This window comes from Scylla paramamosain, chromosome 1 (genome assembly GCF_035594125.1).
Source record: "Scylla paramamosain isolate STU-SP2022 chromosome 1, ASM3559412v1, whole genome shotgun sequence".
NCBI classification, from domain to species: Eukaryota; Metazoa; Arthropoda; class Malacostraca; order Decapoda; family Portunidae; genus Scylla; species Scylla paramamosain.
The window spans coordinates 24917738-24923520 of NC_087151.1; the positions used below are offsets into that span (position 1 = coordinate 24917738).

At 39.6% G+C, this 5783-nt stretch overlaps 1 long non-coding RNA gene across 1 annotated transcript in view; it reads right to left on the minus strand.

Annotated features, from left to right (window-relative positions):
* Positions 1-539: 539 nt before the first annotated feature.
* Positions 540-5783, minus strand: part of LOC135099086 (uncharacterized) — an 80590-nt gene continuing 75346 nt past the window's right edge. Inside the window, exon 3 of the long non-coding RNA XR_010267855.1 lies at positions 540-924. This is a non-coding gene — a long non-coding RNA (uncharacterized LOC135099086). The remainder of the gene's footprint in view (positions 925-5783) is intronic.

Here is a 5783-nt window from a genome sequence, read left to right on the forward strand (position 1 = left end):
TACAGGTGAGGGAGGACATTTGGCTGTACCGCCTGACCCGCGCTCCCTATCAGTGGACTAGGCGGCTAAGCCTATAATACCGCGCCTCCTCCGTGTTGTTTTAAAGTTTCTAGGCATGTGCTCGTGACGCAGCATCAAGATGACCTGTACTCAGCGGCATACGAGACGAACTGCTCCCTTTGACAGGTATCTGTAGATCTGTACACACCTCATTTGGCATGTTAAACAATGTTAAGTACCTACGACTTACATCAGAATGCTTAGGTGAAACACGTTTCTCAATGGACAGTATTTCGAATTTCCCCTGTTTCCTGTTTTACTGACTTCAACCCAAGTATAGCTGTAGTCAATTCACTCGTAGCTCGCAACCGGAACGCAAGCTGAGAGTCGTGCGTGATGGGCCCGCTGTTCGGTGAGTCTGTCCCATGCATTGCATAAACGCTGGACTCTTAACAATACAAGTTTTACTTAACTTCCTTGTATCTCCCTTAGTGCCACCAATTATCCTAAGGAATAATCGTACATTTTATTAACACAGTATATACATGCAATCACTTATTAGTTTTCATCACATATACATTCTTCATAAATCACAGAAAAAAAAATGTTAAATGCAAAAGTGAAAACTGTGAACCGCAGACGTCGTATTTAAGCGTCTCCGCGAGTTAGGTGATAAGACCGCCTGGCAGCCCCGCCCACGCACCACGTGTCCTCAGTGATCTCACACTTCGCCTTGAGATCAACTAAATCCTTCAGAGAGTCAGCCTTCATTTTGCACGCCAGCATTGCTCACATCTTCACCGCACACATGTTTAGGTTGAGGTCACTGGTTATGTGTGTCGCTGTTGGACATCTGTGACTTTGGATTGGTGTTGTTGGTGGGGAAAATTTTGGTGCAGAGGTGGCAGGGTTGCAGGGGTGGATCTGGACACAAGCAGGTAGGAAAGCATTAGACTCTTAAACATTGCCATGAAGTCAAGGAAAAAAATATCCATATAACAAACAACATAAAGAATGATAGTTTATAAAAGTGATGAAGGAAAGGGAGCAACGACTGTAAAAGAACGTAAACTATTAGGGATGCCAAAGTTAGTTGCCTGTAATAAAACTAAGTTGGTAACATATTTTCAATTTGCCATACATCATAAGTTGAGTAACACAAACCAGACTTTCAACTCAACACTGAGAACTACCTGTAGATAGTTTGCTAGTAAGCAGAATCAAGAGCATAATATCACACACCATCTCAAGCCGAGAAGATGACAGCAGTAATATCTCCCGTCATTCACTGCGTCTCTTGAAGTGAAATCCTTACTTAAGTATTACTGCGATCCTAAATTCGTCATGCAATATTATGAAATTTTCTAGGAAGCTAAAATAACTTTTGGTATATACGATACAGCCATTTGTGACAAATTGATTTTTCGCTTGTAAACAAACACATAAAACCACGTTAATTTTCATGGAGATGCAAGCACAAAGGGTTGAAAAGTCAAAATATATATATTTTACATATTTCTCTTCAATGGCAATAACCCTCAGGGAATGTCACTATAATAATTAATGTAACATGCACAATGTTGTATACAACACCCATAACAAAAAATGCTACATGAATGATTGCATTACTATCTGCTGACTGGACAAACATTTGTTACATATCTAACAGCTAAAGGTATTTTAGGAGATATGATTTTCATCTACAGTTCCCTGCAGAGATTACACACCAGGTCATGTCTGGTGCGTGATGGCAGTCTCCCTTGCTATGTAGGTGGCATTCGTACCACATCATACTTCACTGCTCCAGCCATTAGCAAGAAATAATATCTGACGGTGTGTGCAGTAATTTACACTCCGTACAGAGTCCGCAGTGGAAGCGTTACTTCTTCACGAAGGTATAGCTAAGGTGAATGGAGAATAAGACCTAGAATTATGACAACTTCGGGGCGAGAAACATGGTCCAACCTATATTATCTCAGACAACTGACTACAACACCAAATTCAACAAGACACGTCCCCTCAACCAAGCCTAATATGAATACCCAACCATTGTCCTCCACCACGACATCCAGTACTCGTTTTGGACGACAGATATTTGAGAGTAGGATCATGATATTGGATATCGAGTGAGTTGCCGCACCGCAGTGACGAGATCATGTGGCGCTGGCCAAGATCACGATCACCTGCCCACCGAAAAATACCCGCGAGACCTGATCGAGATCGCAAACTTTTAGGTGCCAGCTGAGCATTTTCACACAGAACCAACGGTCCCTAAAATTACAGCACTGGGGTGGGTATTAAATGGAGGTGGTGAGGGTCATGGTGGTGATGACAGAGCTGTAAGCAAGACGACTGAAGGACCAGTAAGGCATTGTACTCAATTTTATGCAGTCCTGCCTTGTCTCGCATGCTAGTTGGAAGTCACATCACGTTTGTCAGCATCTCTGTGAGCAAAATTAAATGACACTAATGCACTTAAGAGACTACCTTTCACAACGAGTTAGAAAGGATTTCCATGTGGAAGAGGGATTAAAGACAGGGATTTGGAAGAACGGCGCCAATTAACCCTCAACAAAAAAGGTCTGTTCGCATGCTATTATCAATTTTTCTAAATTTTCATATACTTATTCATTTCTCTCTCATGATTACATACATTTTTTACGGTAAAATATTTTTTCTGTTCATATATATATATATATATATATATATATATATATATATATATATATATATATATATATATATATATATATATATATATATATATATATATATATATATATATATATCCTAGCGTTATCAGATAGGAAGAAAAAGGTGACTAACATAATATGGTGCAAGACACTTGTGTTCAATGGAGTGCCAATACACGCTCTTCACCCTCGCTGTCCCGAATCACCCGGTTGCTCTGGCGCCTTAAATCAATCAGTCGTTCAATCAGCGGCCATCGGAAGGCGTGACAACAATGGACAGGACATCAACATCTCAGCAAAGCACAGCATATATCTTGGTGACGTGCCGATACACTCCTTTACCGACACAGTATTCTGTGATTAATCATCCCCACTTGTGTTGATCGAAGGTTGTTAACGTTATTAGTTATTATTATGTAATACCTGCAATAACATTCTGCTGTATATCAGTCAGTATCAAGTTCTTTATGGAGTCAATGCATAATATATAGCATAATGAAGTATGCTATATATTTAGTTGGCTTAAATCTCTCCATCGGTGAGTGATTAATACATATAATTCTGGAGATGATGAATTTATTGATATATGTGGGGAAATTTTGGTTTTAGCGCTAAAGATTAAAAGTTTTGAGGCTGAAACTTTTAATTTATCTCATTAATGAGGTTGAAGGATTACTGGTTCATTGCTTCGCACCCTCACATCTTTGTTCCAACAAAATTTTGGCCATGAATGAAGAATTTTCCTTCATTAGGTGTACTCTTTTTCTTGATCATTCTTATAACAGGTTATTTATATAATTACTTATTCATCCGAGAAATGTCCATCATAGTGTCATTTTATAACTTGTGAAAAGTACTTCCAGGTTACTTTGTGATTATCTTCTTGCTAAAAGATCAACTCCTTTTGCCTTTTGCTTATTTGTTTCTACAGTACCGATAAGGATTCCATTCGTTCTTGATTAACCTTTTTACTGAGGCACTGCTTCATGATTTAAGAAAATCGTCTGATATGACCTACAGTATCAGTCTCAAGGCCGCTCAAGACGGCTAATTATAAGCTATTATGGGATTAATTAAATTTTCCCAATAATACCTGTCTTCACACACACCGCGGTCGATATGCAAAGCTTTCAAGACTGCTTCCTCACGAGAATTAGACTAAATTAATGATCACAAAAGTTAGTCCAAGGAAAATTTCCTTTATCATCTCTCTTGATGTGACTAACCCACTACTCTTCATAGATATCCCTTTCCCTTCCTGCATTGTCAGTCACTCCCTGCACCTGCCATATCATTTTCAGGTAAGACGTGCCCGCCATGCCCACTCTGATTCCTACTGCTCCCACACACACACCACTCACTTGAGGCCACAGTTTTAGCGACCGTCAAAAAATAATCCACTACAGACAGGCCACTTGAATTTCTCCTCATAGATCTGCTTAAAGGTCAAGTACGGTTATTATATTCACAAGCTCTCTCTCTCTCTCTCTCTCTCTCTCTCTCTCTCTCTCTCTCTCTCTCTCTCTCTCTCTCTCTCTCTCTCTCTCTCTCTCAAGTAGCGTCACCGCCACACACCTGCAGCACTGCAATCCATTTGGATATCATCATCGTAACTCATCCAGGCTTTGTCGATTCAACAGTAACTCTCCAACAAATTAAGGCTACAAAATCAACTTCAGATTCATGATAGTACATACATACATACATAGCTCTTCCACATCCATCAGAATCGAATTTCTCTTCTTCCAATATCAACCCCTCACACACAATATGTACAAATATATACTGCTCTTCAAAATCTGCATACAAAGAAGACTACATCAGTACAGTGAAAGCCTCGTTTCTTACCACGTCCGTCTCAGTGTTTATGAATAAGTTCAGGTGTCAGCGTGATGTGTATTAATTCATCCTCTCAAAAATCTATACTCTACATTGGACGTCAATTTTGTGAGATGAAGTGGCCTTTGCATCTGAAAAGTGATGGCAATGAATTTTCAAGTACAAACACATTTATCATACTCTTTGTTTGGTTCTGTGGGCGAGACCTCAATACGCGTCCCTGTGTAGCGGGAGACCGTTGATGTTTGAGAAGAGCATTACTTTGGACATGTGCCTTTCATGAATAATGTCGTAAATGAATTATCTGTACAACTGAATGACATAACAATTTTTTTCAGTCGTAGCTACAACATATTAACTGAGTATCCTGTCTTGATAAACTGGTATTGAACATTTAACTGGAATTCCTTAATACTAGCGATGAACACACAAACCAAAAGGGAACGGGGATGGGGTGATGGGGGGGGGATCGGGGCAGTCACGAGCCTATAATGTTCTGCTTCTTATTTTCTCTTACTAATGTATTTAATGAGAGTTAAGAGGTGTGTGCTGTACGTATGGCTGCCTGCGCGAGCCTTTCATAGTGACTTTGTGAAAGACTGGAATTTCAATGAATGCCACAGCAATGTGGATATTACAGAATGTAGAAACTAAGTGTAAAAAGAACAAATATAAATAAGTATTGATATTACAAGATGTTTTGGGGTGTTAGAAATGTTGGACTCTGGAAGATTCCGTCGTAAGTATATATAAGTAACAGAGGTCCTAAGAAGAAAGCAGAGTATTAACAACTCACAATCATACTAACTAGGAGACAAATATCAGTGATTAATGCAAAAACCACATACAAAATAATGCAGAAACCACATACAAAATATTCATATAAAAGTCGAAAGCTCAAGTACAATATTGTCTAAAACTCACATGATAATATAATTTAGAGATCACCAAAAGAGTGACTCGAGGTGTTGAGATGGAATGCAAGTGATAACGTAATGGTATATCAATTAGATCTTATCTCAGTGACATCGCTTAAGCACACCATGCCTTTTAAACACATGAGTTTATCATCACTGTAGAAAGCATGTGGTATGAAGCATCTGTCTTGGAACGGAAACTACTAGGCGGGCATTAGAGGCTGATAGGGCGAGGCCCTCTTGGCCCCACTTGGAGTGTGGAATGGTTCTGCTTAAAGGAGAATTCCGGGGATGCTGAGACGCCATGGGGAATGACAGGCCAAGGGAGATTATT